At 35.2% G+C, this 19,409-nt stretch overlaps 1 long non-coding RNA gene across 1 annotated transcript in view; it reads right to left on the bottom strand.

The window, feature by feature from the left end:
* The window catches only part of LOC132417556 (uncharacterized), a 388,895-nt gene that overhangs the window by 15,350 nt on the left and 354,136 nt on the right, over window positions 1–19,409 (bottom strand). The window contains exons 8-9 of the long non-coding RNA XR_009517874.1: window positions 11,816–11,918; window positions 11,495–11,606 (exon numbers count right to left, since the gene is read on the bottom strand). This is a non-coding gene — a long non-coding RNA (uncharacterized lncRNA). The remainder of the gene's footprint in view (window positions 1–11,494; window positions 11,607–11,815; window positions 11,919–19,409) is intronic.

The following is a 19,409-nucleotide window of genomic DNA, read 5'->3' on the forward strand; positions in this document are numbered from 1 at the left end:
TTGGCTGATAAATTGTCTAGGGTAGGACAGGTCTAAAATGAACATGGAATATCTAGCCAAACTGGAATTCAAGCAAGCTATCAAAAATTATGGTGTTCCTGTTGAAAGTACAGAGGAGACAGCAAGAGGAATCAACCATTGACAACAGATGGAAAAATTTGAGCTTCAAAAAGAATAATAACCAAAATGAATTGAATCACATTCAATATTTTAAATCCATGAGTTCCTAATTGTCCCTTTTGTTATTACTAAAGAAACAACTCAACATTTTGAGAATCAGCAAATAAAGGGAAACATCAGGCAACTATACTACATTTCCTATACAAACTATACCTCAGGGAATCTAATTGTTTACTGGGGACAGTTCCTTTTGAAGAAATATTCCACCAAAAATTATGAAGGTATGACAGAAGTTCACCACTTTTATGAAATAATGAGTCTAGAGAATGATCATTAATACCTGCAAACATCACAAGAGATAACCACTTGTTGGAACTATGGAATACCATCCAGGAAATATTCCTTCCCCCAAAATCAAACTTGAATCTAACAATGCTTCTATATCTGACAATAAATTTACAGGAAATGCAGAGGACAAAATAACATGTTCAACAACAAACAAGGATGCAATTGGCAAAATACAGGTTACAAAAAAATTTACAGGAGAGTCGACTTGCTTTCTTCAACAAAATACATTCTAAGGGGAAAATAAAAAGAAACAGCAGAATCTACAGATTAAAAGATACTTAAGAGAAGGATAACTGTATAATTGGTCATCCAAATAAGAGACATTGAGAGAAGAATGTGACTGCGATTATAAATTATGCATGGACAACGGGAGTAAGCAGGGACGGCACCCAGGCATCTAAGGCATATGACACTCATTTTAAAAAAAACAACAACCAAGTGAATCTCTGGAGCTCATTTGTCTGGATTTTAAAATTTTTAAAAAGAGAGACAACAGGGCAAATATAATCACTGCCTGGATATTTAAAGAATTACTGTTAATCATTTAAGGTATGATAACATTGTTATGGTTATAATTTTTTAAAATTTCTCTTTAAGATAGCAGATATAGAAATATTTACATAATAAAACATACAGTATCTTGTTTGCTTCAAAATAATCAAGGTGGAGAAGTGGATGAGAGTACCAGAGTCACATAATTGGATAACTGGCCATGAACTAATTAATTTAACTGATAGAGTTTATTATACTATAATTTCTACTTTGTATATGTTAGAGTATTTTAAGGAGTTATTTATTGAAGCATTCTCATTACCGACTGATGAGTATTGATTGTCATTTTGTTTGGACCTGAGCCTAAACCCATTAAGTCAATCTCTACCCAGTGGGAGTTTGGGCATTATTATTTTTAGAAAGCTTGTCTGTTGACTCAAATGCACGGCCTGGGTTGTGAGCCTACACCATCCAAAATTAGCCCTACTTTAACAGAAATGTCATTATTACTGGAATAGTATTTATTGACCTCCTCGGGGAAAGGTAATTTTAAAAATCCTTAAATTTTGAAACAAAAATTGTTTGTCACAATTCCTTTTGTCATACAGCATAAAGATAACAAACATGTTAATATGTGAGTACAAATTACGAGAAATGATGCATCATACTTTTTTTTCGTTGCACAAGATATCTGAGATTCTGGCTTCTTGAAACAGTCTGTATTTGCAATTACTATGGATTTTTGATGTGTAATACAAAATATTATGCCATTGGTTAATATTGTGAATAGTTATTTTATGCTTTTTATTTCTTTTTGTAATTTATCTGTTTCCTTTTTCTACATTCAAGGAGAGAGTTATATGTACTGTAAATTTTTGCAACCTCTCCTTTATATATCCTGTACCCTTTTCTCTATTGCCATCATAAATTTTGTTTGAGAATCTAGATTTTGCTACTCTCAATTCTCAGGTTTTCATATATGACCATTCACTCTGCCCCAGGGGATAAAGCATATGACCCAGGCCTAAATTAATCATATTTAACCAAAAGAGCCCTAATTGATATGTTAACATGCTGCTAGTGTTAAGTAGGAGGGCAAAAAAAAAAAAAACTTGAAGAGATATTGTGGTTTTGTTCAGAGATACAAAAGTTAGATTTCAATTCACAGCATTCACATTGGCCGAGAAAAAGTATTAACAAACTTTTCTGAGGTATGAGAAGTTGCATCTATCAATCCGCTTGTTGGAGTTTATATTAGTGTATCCACTTTGGAGAGCAATTTGGCATCTAATAAAGATGAATATACAATTATGAATGTTCCTGCATTTTACTTCTAAATATATAACTCAGAAGTGATTTTGCCCACGTGCACAAGAAGATACATACAAGTACACCATTGATTTTTGGGGTAATATCCTTAGCTAAATATCCTTCATCAGAAGAGTGGATATATCCTACTATATTCATACACTGGGCTATCATGTAGTATTAGTTAGATTGGTATTAATGCAACTCATAATCCCTCAGGTGTTAGTCAGATTTTGGCATGCTGTGCTAATATAACAAACAGTGTACAAATCTCACTGGTTTACAACAAATGGTTATTTCTTACACAGACCACATGTCTGCAAATATAGATATGCCTGCAGGACTCTGCACCATGCTGCAAGCCCAGTTCAGTCAACTGTAAGATGTTGGATGGATCTTACCTTACAAAGATATACCTTCTTTATATTTTAATCTGTTTAATTCCTGTCTTCCAATGCAAAATATTTTAAATATTTATTACGACAGCCTACCTACAGACAAGTGTACATATCAATGAATTTTACAAAGGAAACAAATCTGTGTAACTAGAACTCAGATCAAGAAACTGAACATTTCTAACATACCCTAAGCCCCATTTTGCTCTCTTTTTCAATCATAATCCCTTGCCCCTTGCCACGCTGGGTAATTACCATACCACCATCTTTATTTTAAAATTACGGATATGCTTTGCCTCATTTAGAGTTTTTTTTAAATAGAGTCATACTGTATGTATGTATGTATGGCTTCTTTTGCTCTGCCTTATTTTCAAACTCATCTGCGTTATAACTCATTGTCATTTCTATGTGGTATTTCTTTAGGCAAATACTCATTCTACACAGTTCATGGGGATTTGGATGCTTCCAATTTTAAGCTATTATGAATAATGCTACCATGGACTTTATAGTACCTATTTTTGGGGGAACACATGGGTTTTGGGTGTACGTTTTACCCTAGTTATGCCTGTGTTCAGCTTTGGTAAATAGTACCAAATAGCTTTTCAGAGTGATTGTACCACTTTATTCACCAGCTGTATATGAGAGTTCCATTTGTTCCACATTTTGTCTTTACTGTATCTTTCTCTTTATCATTTTAGTGATTCTGTTGGGAATATAATATTATCCTGTATCTCATTTATATTTGCCTTATTACTAACGGAGTTGGGCACATTTTTGTACATTTATTTGCCATCTGAATAACCTCTTTTGTGAATTTTTTTTGCAATTCCCCCCCCCCCATTTTTTTTCTTTTGGGGCAATCTGTCATTTTAAGTGACATTAAGAGCCCTTTTTTATATTCTGCATTTAAGTTCTTCTTATAGTATACATATTATAAATGTTTCCTCCCATATTGTAGATTGCCTTTTCATACACTTAATGATGTATTTTGATGAATACGTATTTCTAATCTTAATATACCCAATTCATCATTTTTTGACTTAAAATTAGTCTTTTCTGTAGCATCTCTGACAAACTCTTCTTATGCCAAACTTATGAATATGTTCGTCTATGTTTCTTTCTATAGCTTCATAGTTTTGTGTCTCATATTTAGGTCTGTGATCTATCTGAAATATATTTTGGGGTATGGTGTAGGATCAAAATGCATTTTCTCTTTATGAATGATATCCAGTTAAACTAGATACATTTACTGAAAAGTTTCTGTTTTCCCAGCAGCATTCTAGTACAGCCTTTTTCATGTATCAGGCGGCTCCACATGCTGAGTTTGTTTTCGGACTTCCTATTTTCTCTTGATGTCTGGTACTGTAGACCATCCAGTTTTGTTCATCTTCTTTATGAAAGCTATAACTGTTGCTGACCATTTGCTATTTCATGCAAATTTTATAAACTGATTGTCAATCGTCAGCTCCTCTCTAAAAGTGGATGAAATTTAAATTGGAATTTCATTGAAAATATAAATTCAATTGGAAAGGTCTGATATTTTTATAGCTTTAAAATTTATATAAACATAGTATAATCTTCTATTTAAAATAGAGGTCATTTAAAATTTCTCTCAAAATTGTTTTCTGGGTTTCAGGTTCCTGCATAGTCTTTATGAGATGTACCTAGGTATTTTATGTGTTAAACATATTGAAAATGATGTCTCCTTGACAAATTAATTTTATAGTTATAGTTGAGAAATAGAAATAAAATTGATTCAAATATTAATTCTTTTCCCAAAAACATTGTCAAATTAATTATTGACATTTAATAGTTTGGCTGAAGGTTTTTTAGATTTTCTAATTATACAATTCTGCCATCGGTAAATAATGGCAGTTTTAGTTTTTTCTTTCAAGTTTTCATAAATTAAAACAATTCTTTTTTTTTTTTTTTTTTTACCTTAGTGCACTATCTTGGATGTCCAGTATAGAGCTGAATGCAATAGTGATAATGGATGCCCTTGATTATTTTCTGATCTGAAGGAAGAACTATTTTAATATTCAATCATTAAGATGATGCTTACTATAGGTTTTTGTACCAATTATTTATAATATTAAGAAGGTTTTATTGTATTCTTGGTCTGTGAATAATCTTTATCATGAATGGGTGTTAGGTTTTTACGTTTTTTTCCATCTCTATTGAAATAATCATACATCTCACTTTTCCATGAATATGGTAGATGTGTTATACTGATAACTTTTCAAATATTAAATCAGTGTTGTGTTTCTGGAATAAACCCCAAAATTGATAAAATAAATAGTATTTTGTTTAAGGAATGTACATTCATATTCACAAGAGAGATTGGTTGGTAATTTTCATTTCTTATAATGCCCCTGTTATTGGGTTATATATCATGCTAAAGACAACCTTACAAAGTATTTGTGCTAGTACATTCTGTTTTTCTTTGAAGATTTTTGTTTCTTTGTTTTGTTTTGTTTTTTGTTTTTTGTTTTTTTTTTTTTGCGGTACGCGGGCCTCTCACTGTTGTGGCCTCTCCCGTTGCGGAGCACAGGCTCCGGACGCACAGGCTCAGCGGCCATGGCTCACGGGCCCAGCCGCTCCGCGGCATGTGGGATCTTCCCGGAGAGGGGCACGAACTCGCGTCCCCTGCATCGGCAGGCGGACTCTCAACCACTGCGCCACCAGGGAAGCCCGAAGATTTTTTTAAGACTAGTACTTTTCATTTTCAAATTTTTGTGGGAAATTTATTAGTTATTAACAGCTTCAATTTCTTTAATACATAGCCAACCCTTCAGATTTCATATTTTGTGTGTGCATCAATATTGGTAAGCTGTATTTTTAAAATTTTCCCCATTGTATTCAAACTTAAAAATTTAATGACTTAAAGTGGCTCTTCATATCCCTATATTATATTTTCATGCCTATACAATATGCTGCAAACCATCATTTTAATTGTTTGCCTCATTTCACTCCATTTTTTTGTTATTGATATCGTATGTTTACATTCTTATGTCTTTTTGAGAGCTTATCAATCTTATTAATTCTTTCACTGAAGGAATATCAATCTTATTATCTTCTCAAAGAACCAACACTCTTGATTTGTTCTATTGTACTTTCTTTTCTATTTCATTAATTTCTGGTTTTCCTTTAGTATTTTCCCCTTCCTTCCTTCCTTCCTTCCTTGCTCCCTCCCTCCCTCCCTCCCTCCCTCCCTCCCTTCCTTCCTTGTTCCTTTTCTGTTGTTTTACTAGATTCTTGAGATGGGAGGTCTGCTTTTAGATTTTCAGCTTTCTTTCATTGCTAATATATGCATATAAGATCAAGAAATATCTTAGAAACACTGTATTACCCAATTTTAACAGAGCCTCCCTTCATTATTTTCTTTAAAACATTTGTAATATGCATTGTCATTTCTTCCTGACTCCTGGGTTATTTGGAAGTCTATGGTTTAATTTCTAGGCTACTGGAGATTTTCCAGATATCATTATTTGTTAGTTTTCACATTCATTACACTCTTTTCAAAGACCACTCCTTGTAAGATTTCAATTCTTATAAAATTTTTAAACTTACTTTATGGCCCATATACAGCCCCCCTCCAACAATCAGAATCATAAAACTCATCCCAGTTTTATTTATTTATGTATTTCTGTTTCCAATATGTTGGAAAAGGTCATTCATTTGAATTTTAAAATGGCAGACTGCCCTTTCATAAAAGAAGCAATAGCCTCACTTCGACACTTCAGATGGTTCCATCTTTCTTTGTTGTTTGTTTGCTCATCTCCCTACTGATGACTTCTTCCACAGAGGCTCCCAACAAAATGTTGATTAAATGATGCCTGTAAGCTGATTCTAGACCATCAAATTCATTTTTGTTATAATCTCATTATTCTATATCAAACACTTAGAATTTGTGAGGAGTACAAGTGTCTTTACAATTTGTTTTATTGGAATCACACAAATCAGCAGAGGATTGAGACTTCTTTATTCTCTTGATATTTAAGTATTTCTACATTAATAATATCAGTGGGTCTTATTTTAGCTATAATGTCTTCCCCTTAATAAATTATTCAACTCGCAAATGGTCCAAGGCAGAGCCTTGTCATATGAAATTCTGTACTCTAGTCGGCCGTGGCATGAAGATTCTCCACAATGCCACAATGCTTCCAATTTTCTTTCTACTTTTAATGCTGATACTCTGTATTTACTAAAATATATGGTCAGTGACTCTAGAATCATTAAAGAATGATATTCCCTTAATGATCATTTAAGTAAAAGGTTTTTTAATATAGTAACCAAATGTTTCTAAGTGACACCAAAATCAATTAGATTAACTTAATTGCTGGTCATTTATTTTCTGGCGTCAAGTCATGTTTTTACCCATTAGTCCCATATAGGAATGGAAAGCTACTGGGATCCGGCCTTCAGACTGATTTGTGTTTGCTTGGTGTTTCTGTATGTGCTGTTTTTAATTAATCGAATGCAATTGTCAGAGCGTTCTCCATTTCACCATCACTCCCCTGCCTCCCCCTTTTTTTAACAGAGTTCTATTCCCCATTAGCCCTTGCAGGCATGTGAAAGTGAAATCCCGCATAATTGTTTTCCCTACACAAAACGGTCAAGATTAAAAGAGAAGTATCAGACATCTTGTTTTTTCAATATCTCTATTTCAGCAGATACCCATTGTGAAGCCAGAGCTGTGTAACTATCTGATTAATTCGAATTGATGGGAACCGTCAAAGTGATTTTTAAATTAAGCTGAATTATCTACTTAGGTCTTAGTATGGTATTCATCACAAATTTGTGCATTCTCAGTTTTGCTATATCTTTGTATCTTAAACAGTACACGATAGTGAGAAGGGCTATATTTATAATAACAGTCAGAAATCCCATTTATTGTATGAACAGATAACTCGATGTTCTGAAAATATCGATAATTTGAGCAATTATGAAATCTTATGTTTATTTATTTTACCATATTCTAGAAAATTCAATTCAGTTCAGGTCAACCTAGATTTCCTGCTAAATAAATTATGATTTTAACTTTTCTTCAGTAACATAAAGATAATTTTATTCATTTAATTGGTTATTCATTCATTTCAAGATCCAAGCAAAACGTGCAGTGATGATAAACACAAAAGTTGAAAAGATAACTTGTATACAGTGCGGACTAAGAATGCCGCCTGCCATATCAATAAAGAGGACGGATGTCACAGCCATCAGCGATTGCAACAACTCCTGATGGTGAGCCCTGAGGGAAGTCAGGAAGGAAACAAGGAATGCCCGCCATCTAGCAGCCACCAGACTGCAGTCACCCCTGAGGGTGCAGCTTGAGGAAACTGAGGATGAGAAAACACAGGATACTACTGGCCCCAGTTAGCTGAGGAGCAAAGCAAAGATTCCAGTGAGCCCAGACTCTTACATCTTCCCATACATAGAAAAGTGCTAAATTCCCTAACTTGAGATATCTGGTTTTCTTTAATTAACAAGAATCTTTTGGTGTTCCGACTACCTGCCCTTTGTTGCAAAAAAACAAAGCCTGCCCTCTTCAGAGCAGTTTTCTTAGCGCTATCTGAGAGGCTGGCTCCTGGGCTTGAAGTCCTAAGAATGTCCACCGGATATAACGTAACTCTTAACTTTTAGGTTGTGCATTTTTTTCAGTGGACTAAAGTAGGTTAAATCATTAAGTTAAAATATGAATCAATATTTTTTTTAGGAATATAGAGGTCATTGAGTCTGACAGGTTTATTTACTTTGATATGGGGCAGATGTTATAGAGTAACTTTATAATAAGTTAAGAAGATAGATAACCATTATGTTGAAACACTTATAGAATCCGTTATTAAAAGCCATGTTTGCTCTTCAAATATACTTGCATGCTGATCATACAGTGTCTTCAATATCCCCACCTTATCATAAAAATGTTTACATCAATTAGGATAAAAGTAATATTTCTAAGAATATGAGAATATTAAGAATTTTATATTCTTAAATAAGTTATACAAGAGATATCAGCTATAAGCGTGCAAGTAAATTCTGGTAAAATTGATTTCTATCCTTTTATCCCTGGCCTTTAGATTATTGTAGCAAAAAATGTATTGTCTTTGAATTAATTGAATCTTTGCAAATACAAAAAAATGAAAATTATCTTAGAAAATTATTTAACATCTGATAGCGGCAAAGCATTATGATTTTCATGAAACGGTAGCAGAAAGGTAAATGTGCCAATACAAAGGACAGTAAGACTCACTGCTTAGAACCTTAAAGTGCAGTAACATAATTAACATTTTTATTGGAGTCAGAGAAGAGCAGAATTTATTTTGTAGAAAACTGTATCAGTAATGTGGAAGATAAATTTGAGAAACTCTTCCAAAAAGCATATTCAAAAGACAAGGACAAAACAACATAAATGAAGAGAAATGTGAAAATACTAGACCAGAAATACAAAATAAGAATTCCAGATGCCCCTTTCCAAAAAAACAGAATTAACACAGCTGAAGAAAATTGCTTTGCTTTGCTTTGCTTAGTAGAGATTTGAGGAATTCCACATATTCCCAGAGGTCTTTGGCTCTGTCCTTAGGCAGATTGTGTTAAAAGTGTTTAAGGGGCTTCCCTGGTGGCGCAGTGGTTGAGAGTCCGCCTGCTGATGCAGGGGACACGGGTTCGTGCCCCGGTCCGGGAAGATCCCACATGCCGCAGAGTGGCTGGGCCCGTGAGCCATGGCCGCTGAGCCTGAGCGTCCGGAGCCTGTGCTCCGCAACGGGAGAGGCCACAGTGAGAGGCCCACATACCGCAAAAAAAAAAAAAAAAAGGACTTCGCATCATGCCTGACACACAGTGAGGACCTAACAAATAGTGGTGAGTGTCACTAATCACAATTCCACAGAAACCCAGAGCTAGAAGGAACCTCTGAGATCACCTGACTCAGTTCTTGGTGTAGATGAGGAAGCCGAGACCCGGAGGTCAGAGGGAATACCGGAATCAGGGTTTCCTTCAGTCTATCCCAAAGACCTTCCAGCCCACACTATGTACTTAGTACTATCACTCTCCTCTGACAGAGCTGAGGGTCAGTTTGGCCCTCTGAATCCTTCTGCACACCCCCTTTCCCCATTCTGATGCCGGCTGCAAAGCCCTGGGTGATTCCTCGTTGGGGTAGATTTCTATCCCTCGGAGGTGGCCTCCCCTTAGGGAGGATCATGGCAGACAGCAGCGCCAGCTTTCGCTCAGCATGCGGGCTGCCACTCCGTGCAGCCCTGTACTCGGGGAGCCATAGCGAGAGCCAGCGCTCCTGGCTTCGGTGCTGCCCTCGGGGCTGAAAAAGGCTTGTTGTGTTTTTTCTCATGAAGATCAAATGGCCCTTTTATGATAACAGGAAGAGTACTGTCTTGTTTGCTTCAAGAGTTAACACAAGGACATGAGGAAGTCAAGAACGGTATTTTCACAATATGTAACCAGAGAGATGCCACCTTTGTGTATTTAACAGAATTGTTAAAAATACTGATATGCATAGTGTCTGTGTACTCATTTTTATATTAGTAGGGAATAAAACCTTCCATGTTTATAAAAAATGTATCATATGGCACTTTTTAAAATAAAAAATATATTAGTTTACTCACTAAAAACACATGTATTAGGCTCTTACTATGTACATTAGAAATGGAAAAATGAATAAGGTATAATTGGGGGAATAGATTACTTCCTAGTATGGGAAAATGTATCTTAGGGAAAAAAAAAAAAACCTAACTAAAATTACCATGTAATAGCAGGTATAATATATTCTTTGCCATACAACTTTTAACCACTGTCACAAATTATGAACAACACTCTTACTAATTCTCTTAACATTCATCTTTCCCATTAGTTTCTTCATCATTGCATGAACCACTTTTCAATAAGCAAAATATTGGGCTGGCTAAAAAGTTCGTTCAGGACTTTCCGTAAGAGGGTGCGGAAAAACCCGAACAAACTTTTTGGCCAACCCAATAGTTTCAGTAATACATGTTTTCCTCCATTAGAAATATTTGATACACAATGGTTTTTAAATCCATGCATTATGCTATTACTTGAAATTTTATCCAAAGCCACGAGTACTTGATCACATATCTTTCATATAGTTATGTTTATTCATTTTGTATACGTATGTCTGTACATAGAGATATATATGTGTGTGTATGTGTATATATATTCTCCACAGTATAACCACCGAATGTATGTAATGTATTGATTTTTAAAATGAGATGTTAAAATGTTTGTGTACTATAATGTAGAATCCTTAGGAAGAAATATTGGTTGTTTTGACTTCTATATTTAAATACATTTCATCAAAAGACATTTATAAGCATTTGAAACTAGTATTAATTGGATACTTTTCTAACATTAATGGTTGACCATTAACAAATCTTTGACTTCTACCCTATAGTAATAACACATTGAGGCAAGAAAAGTGGGGCTCATTAACCTGGTGGAGACAGAAGTTTCACTCCTCCCTCAACCTTCTCTGACACCACATGGGGGAGGGTGTGGGATGCAGAGGACAGGAGAATCTCATTACCCTTGTTACTTCAGGACCAAGGTGGGAATCTACGCCTTTGCCTGCGGAGGGAGGGGAAGAGTGTTTAGACTCTGTGTGTGTAGTGTGTGGCTGGAATAGAGTTATTGTTACTGCATAAATATTTTTTGTCCTTCAAGACTGGTCCTTTGGCTAAAGAAGGTAGGTTTGTGTACTTGGTTGTTTTTTTTCTTTCTTCACCCATTGTATTTACTGGTTGGCTGATTTCTCCACCAAACACAGAGTCTGTGATAAATGAGGTAAAGAGAAAAACCAAGGAACTCACCACCATGCCGTTCCTGTTCCCTGGGTCCCTAGGTAGTCAGTTCATCTTCTTCTCTCCTTTCAGAGTCTGCTTGTGTTTTGTTTATATATAACATCCAGGTATTTCAGCTGTACTGGGGGAGGAATAGGGAAAAACATGTCTAACCTTTCTTTCCCACAAAAGGGCTTTTTGAACAACTCAAATATAAGGGGGACCCCCTGTATTCTAAATTTTGTTCATCTAATAACATTCACAAGAAAATCTCTCCTAGTCTGTTTGGGTTGCTACAACAAAAATACCGTACACTGGGTGGCTTATAAACAACAGAAATTTATTTCTTACGGTTCTGGAGGCTGGAAGTTTGAGATCAGGGTGCCAGCATGGTCTGGTTCTGGTGCAAGCTCTCTTCCAGGTTGCAAATGGATGACTTCTCCTTGTAGCCTCACTTGGAAAAGATCAGAGAAAGGAAGTGGGTTCTCTCGTGACTCTTATAGGGGCACCAGCCACATCATGGGGGATCCACCCTCATGACCCTTATTATGTCCCAAAGTCCCCACCTTTTAATACCTTCACATGGTGGATAGGGTTTCAACGTATGAATTTTTGAGGGACACAAACATTCTGTCTTTAACACTCTCTAAACCATACCTTTCTCTTTTGTAAAATAGGGGTGTTAACTATACTGACCTGATGAGGTTGAGATATGAAAAAGATAATTCCTACGAGATGCTAAATTTTCTGGCACATAGTAAGTCCTTAATCCATTCCAACTGCCAATTTTATCATCACATTTTTTTGTTTGCTTTATAGTTAATGTTTAGCGTATCACATGCACTTATTTATAAGGGCCTCTCTTTTTCTATGAGCTGTTAATAACTTTTGCTATTTTTTCAATCAGATTCTTGGACTTTTTTGAACTTTTTAAAGGCTTTTATATTTTAAGGATGTGTCAATATAAACTGTATCAGTAATGTGGAAGATAAATTTGAGAAACTCTTCCAAAAAGCATATTCAAAAGACAAGGACAAAACAACATAAATGAAGAGAAATGTGAAAATATTAGACCAGAAATACAAAATAAGAATTCCAGATGCCCCTTTCCAAAAAAACAGAATTAACACACCTGAAGAAAATTGCTTTGCTTTGCTTTGCTTAGTAGAGATTTGAGGAATTCCACATATTCCCAGAATTCCCAAAATTCAAATTTCCTGTCCTCTGGCATGAGCTCTGACACATGAGGTCACAGAAACTCTCTAAATACTGTCAGGTGAGCAAACTGAAAAGTAAATCAGTAAGTCTGATCTGGTGATTTAGCTTTTGAATACGGGGAGTACATCAAATCTGTTAAATATTTATTTTGAAATATATTTTCTGACACAGAGAGAAATGTTTCATTACAAAATAACCTTCCTGTTTAAATGGCAGTAAGTACTTTTCTGGTACTTAGAGAATTTTTTCAGACAAAAATTATGACCTTTGAAAGCATATGCTACATGTGGACAACAGACGAATCTTTTATAAGCATAACTAAATTAAAAGAAATTGAAAAATTTAGAAGGCCTGAATCTTTGGGCTAATTTTATTTTGTGAGAGTATCATAAATAGTCCTTCCATGTTGATAAATATAGCAAACTTATGAGCATGAATACTCAGTCATTAGAAAAACATTCATAGTTGATTCAGCAAATTTTTCACAGGTTATTATCCGTGATCCAGATTTAAAAGGATAATAAAGATGAAAAGATATAATATCAATGGTGTTTGAACTTATAGCCCTTATATAATACTTTTTTGAGTTGCACTATTTTTAATATCAATTTGTACATTTGTCCTCAAATTTTTTTTTGACAGCTGCCTCTCAAACATGTTACACGAACACAGTGGAAAATAAACTTGATTTACAACCTAAAATATTCCAGAATTTATTAGCTGTCTCATTTTAGAAATTATTAGAATCAATAGAAAATAGGATACTGTATTACTTTTCAACATTCGCATTTACTTTTACCATCTAAAAGATCACGTAAAAAATATCATGAAAACTCAAAAGCTTCTTAGAAACTTTGCAGCACAGAAGCACTTGAAGCATAACAATCTTTCCCTTTGATTATTAAGTTGGCTTGTATCACACAGATTTATGGTATTATGTATCTTATGTTTAAAGCAACAGACTTCAGAGTACTCCTTCTCAATACTCTTTTATATCATGTATTTTTTACTAGAAAATACATTTAAGTGTTTGGGTAGTTGCAAACCTCCTCATAATAAACATAGAAAATGCAGTTTATAAAAATGCTTTCAGCTTAAGTGTAAAAATCATGCCTCTTGTTCTGATTTTTTATAAGTAAAAAGATGAACACATTCTGCATTTTATATTTTTATGTATAACAAAGAAATTTTCAAGCAGAATGATCTGTCCAATTTTACGACTTTATAAATCTCCATGCTTGTGTTCACTTTACTTTTTTTTTTTCCAAATCCGAAATGTACCTTTAGAAAAGATTTTAATAAAATAAAGTTAGAGTATCTCACAAATGTATTTGTACCAAAACTTTTCTCTTATTAGATTATTTATAAAAACAGTTGAGTGAAAAGTTTCTGTTTCCGATTATACTATTTACAACTGCTAACATGATTTGTACTTATATATTTATGTTCATTTTCCTCTATCAATAATTATTGGTTAAAAAGTGATGTTTTAAGTATCAAGAGATTTTACTTTTTTATAAATTTATTTATTTATATATTTTTGCCCACGTCGGGTCTTTGTTGCTGCACGCGGGCTTTCTCTAGTTGTGGCGAGCGGAGGCTACTCTTCATTGTGGTGCAAGGGCTTCTCATTGTGTGGCTTCTCTTGTTGTGGAGTATGCGCTCTAGGCATGGGGGCTCAGTAGCTGTGGCTCGCGGGCTCTAGAGCACAGGCTCAGTAGCTGTGGCCCACGGGCTTAGTTGCTCCGCGGCATGTGGAATCTTCCTGGGCCAGGGTTCGACCCCGTGTCCCCTGCACTGGCAGGCGGATTCTTAACCACTGTGCCACCAGGGAAGTCCCTACCAATAGATTTTAAAGTTCAGCAAAATACATTTTCTCAACTTCTTAATATTTTTGAAGAGTAGTTTACACTACAAGTATGTTAAATAATTTCTATATTACAATATGATTAATCACATAATAATGTTATAAATATATAAACATGTAATTAATAATATATAATTTTAGATAATCACTATATTATAAAGATAAATCGCAAATATCATTTTTAAAGAAACATTATCTTTTGGGGCTGATACAACCTTAGCATATTGTGTCACAGAAGTCGTAACTCAAAAGGAAGGGAAGGAAACAACTATTTGCAGAATTTTAATAGGTGCTTCTGGCTTTTAGCAATCCCTAGTATTCACAGACATTATACTCTCTAACTTATAGAAACCATAAACCCAAAATACAAAATTAAATACACTTGGAAAATAATATAAAAAATGGGAAATGCACAATGAGTCTGCAAGCTAACGAAGGCACTAATGCGAAGAAACAGGTGGCAGATCGGCAAGTGGTCCTAGGTGGTTTTAGCTTAGTGAATTTTTCATGCCCTGGGTCTCCCACTCCCACATCCCTGCATGATCCTAAAGTTGATTTTGCCAGTGCACTTATAGATACATACAGAGTATAAATAGGAGAAATAACTTCCATGTATTTTGCAAGAGCAGTGTCTTATCATTTAAGCACTTAAAAGAGTCCTTAAGAAAGCGCTCAGCCTGTAATTTATTGACGGCTAAGGAGATTGGCATGCTATCTGAGAAGGTCAGGTCATGCTAAAATGAATGAAAAAATAAAGTGAATGAAAAAATAATAAGTTGAGTGCTTGGCTTAATGTAAACTTATGATATAATTAAAAGATAGGTTTCATTTAATAGCTTTTGTTGGCATCACTTAAGATGTATTAATTTGTAAATATTCCTAATTGCCTAAGAGAAGGTGGTATCATATTGTGAGAAAAAAAATAATGATGATGAAACTAGGAAATAAAGGCCTGCTTCCTCCTAGCTATGATATTAGATATCCTTTTGAACTTTTTGAATTACCATTTTTTGGCCTTGATTCGCTTATCTATAAAATAAGTATTAGACTGAAAAAAAGTCACTTGGATTTTTTTAGCAACTATTATGTGCAAAATTATGTGCAAGCCACTTGCACCTCTAGGAATTAGTCTATGATTCTAAACATAGCATGAGCTCATGTGCAGTCTATGTTTATAGCTGGAAGGACCTTAGAGACAGTCTAATATGGAGATAAACACTTTGTTCATACACAGTATTAATGAGACCTATTGAGAACAGTAAATAGAGAACACATTAACTTACAGTCCCATTTTGCATAATTATAACTAATTATAGTTATTAGACTAATGATCTTAGTCATCAAGAACAATGTAATTGTAATAAAGCTTAAGAAACATGACAAATTGACACCATTCTATTATGGTTCTTTCATAACTCCCTGGATATCCGTTTTTAATTTCTTTCATGGGCTATTCTTTTTCCACATATCCTTTAAATGTCAATAGGAGGTACTCTGACCTCAACTTCCCTGATGCAACATTCTCGGTCTTTTCACTTCTGATACTTCAGATTTCATTTAAATTAGCCCATGAACACCCAATAATCTAATTACAAGACAGATAGTGACCATTTCTACATCCACGTCTCAGTCCCAAACCTTTGGATATCTCCTTTTGGACTTCTACGAGGAACTTCTAGAATATGTCCAAAAGAGTAACACTCATCAATTTACCACCAAAGCTCTTTGCCACTTTCCCTGTCTCAGTTAATATGGACAGAGCTGCTCCAGTCTATAAATCTGGATTCCAAGATTTTTCTCACATCCCATTCGAATCACCATGCATTTAATCATCAACATTTCTCAATCTTCATCTTAACTATAATTTACATTTTATCTTTCTCTCTCTTGCATGTATCAGATGTATTTTTTTGTCTGTGATTCTACATTAGCCTTATAATCTGATTCCTATTTCTGACCTGCCCCTCCACCCAGCTTTGAAGTTTTGGTGTCACCCCCAGGTGTGAACTTTGCAAGATGACATTCTTTTTTATTTTTAATTTAATTTAATTTATTTTTTTATACAGCAGGTTCTTATTAGTCATCCATTTTATACATATTAGTGCATACATATCAATCCCAATCTCCCAATTCATCGCACCACCACCGCCACCCCACTCTCCCCCCTTGGTGTCCATACATTTGTTCTCTACATCTGTGTCTCTATTTCTGCCCTGCAAACTGGTTAATCTGTACCATTTATCTAGATTCCACATATATGCATTAATATACAATATTTGTTTCTCTCTTTCTGACTTACTTCATTCTGTATGACAGTCTCTAGATCCATCCACGTCTCTACAAATGACCCAATTTCATTCCTTTTTATGGCTGAATAATATTCCATTGTATATATGTACCATATCTTCTTTATCCATTCATCTGTTGATGTGCACTTAGGTTGCATCCATGACCTGGCTATTGTAAATAGAGCTGCAATGAACATTGGGGTGCACGTGTCCTTCTGAATTACGGTTATCACTGGGTATATGCCCAGTAGTGGGATTGCTGGGTCATATGGTAGTTCTATTTTTAGTTTTATAAGGAACCTCCATACTGTTCTCCCTAGTGGCTGCATCAATTTGCACTCCCACCAACAGTGCAAGAGGGTTCCCTTTTCTCCACACTCTCTCCAGCATTTGTTGTTTGTAGATTTTCTGCTGATGCCCATTCTAACTGGTGTGAGGTGATACCGCATTGTAGTTTTGATTTGCATTTCTGAAATAATTAGTGATGTTGAGCATCCTTTCATGTGTTTGTTGGCAATCTGTATATCTTCTTTGGAGATATGTCTATTTAGGTCTTCTGCCCATTTTTGGATTGGGTTGTTTGTTTTTTTGATATTGAGCTGCATGTGCTTCTTGTATATTTTGGAGATTAACCCTTTGTCTGTTGATTTGTTTGCAAATATTTTCTCTCATTCTGAGGGTTATCTTTTCATCTTGTTTATAGTTTCCATTGCTGTGCAAAAGCTTTTAAGTATCATTAGGTCCCACTTGTTTATTTTTGTTTTTATTTCCATTACTCTAGGAGGTGGGTCAAAAAAGATCTTGCTGCAATTTATGTCAAAGAGTGTTCTGCCAATGTTTTCCTCTAAGAGTTTTACAGTGTCCAGTCTTACATTCAGGTATTTAATCCATTTTGAGTTTATTTTTGTGTACGGTGTTACGGAGTATTCTAATTTCATTCATTTACATGTAGCTGTCCAGTTTTCCCAGCACCACTTATTGAAGAGACTGTCTTTTCTCCATTGTTTATCCTTGCCTCCTTTGCCATAGATTAGATGACCATAGATGCATAGATTTATCTGTGGGATTTCTATCCTGTTCCATTGATCTGTATTTCTGTTTTTGGTCAGAACCATATTGTCTTGGTTACAGTAGCTTTGTAGGATAGTCTAAAGTCAGGGAGTCTGATTCCTCCAGCTTCGTGTTTTTCCCTCAAGATTGCTTTGGCTATTTGGGGTCTTTTGTGTCTCCATACAAATTTTAAGATTTTTTGTTCTAGTTCTGTAAAAAATGCCATTGGTAATTTGATAGGGATTGCATTGAATTGGTAGATTGCTTTGGGTAGTAGAGTCATTTTCACAATATTCATTCTTCCAAACCAAGAACATGGTGTATCTCTCCATCTGTTTGTGTCATCTTTGATTTCTTTCATCAGTGTCTTATAGTTTCCCGAGTACAGGTCTTTTTCCTCCTTAGGTAGGTTTATTCCTAGGTATTTTATTCTTTTTGTTGCAATGGTGAATGGGATTGTTTCCTTAATTTCTCTTTCTGATCTTTCATTGTTAGTGTATAGGAATGCAAGAGATTTCTGTGCATTAATTTTTTTTTTTTTTCCTGTACGCGGGCCTCTCACTGTTGTGGCCTATCCCGTTGTGGAGCACAGGCTCCGGACGCAAAGGCTCAGAGGCCATGGCTCATGGGTCCAGCCACTCCATAGCATGTGGGAATCTTCCCAGACCGGGGCGTGAACCCATGTCCTCTGCATCGGCAGGTGGACTCTCAACCACCGTGCCACCAGGGAAGCCCATGTGCATTAATTTTGTATCCTGCAACTTTACCAAATTCATTGTTTAGCTCTAGTAGTTTTCTGGTGGCATCTTTAGGATTTTCTATGTATAGTATCATGCCATCTGAAAGTGACAGTTTTACTTCTTCTTTTCCAATTTGTATTCCATTTATTTCTTTTTCTTCTCTGATTGCTGTGTCTAGGACTTCCAAAACTGTGCTGAATAATAGTGGCAAGAGTGGACATCCTTATCTTATTCCTGATCTTACAGGAAATGCTTTCAGTTTTTCACCATTGAGAATGAGGTTTGATGTGGGTTTGTTGTATATGGCCTTTATTATGTTGAGGTAGATTCCCTCTAGGCACACTTTCTGGAGAGTTTTTATTATAAATGGGTGTTGAATTTTGTCAACAGCTTTTTCTGCATCTATTGAGATGATCATATGGTTTTTATTCTTCTATTTGTTAATATAGTATCACATTGCTTGATTTGCATATATTGAAGCATCCTTGCATCCCTGGGATAAATCCCACTTGATCATGGTGTATGATCCTTTTATTGCATTGTTGGATTCTGTTTGCTGGTATTTTGTTGAGCATTTTTGCATCTATATTCATCAGTGATTTGGTCTGTAATTTTCTTTTTTTGTAGTATCTTTGTTTGGTTTTGGTATCAGGGTGATGGTAGCCTCGTAGAATGAGTTTGGGAGTGTTCCTTCGTCCGCAATTTTTTGGAAGAGTTTGACAAGGATGGGTGCTAACTCTTCTCTAAATGGGTGATAGAATTCACCTGTGAAGCCATGTAGT

The sequence above is a fragment of the Delphinus delphis genome, chromosome 21, assembly GCF_949987515.2.
Source record: "Delphinus delphis chromosome 21, mDelDel1.2, whole genome shotgun sequence".
Classification (NCBI taxonomy): domain Eukaryota; kingdom Metazoa; phylum Chordata; class Mammalia; order Artiodactyla; family Delphinidae; genus Delphinus; species Delphinus delphis.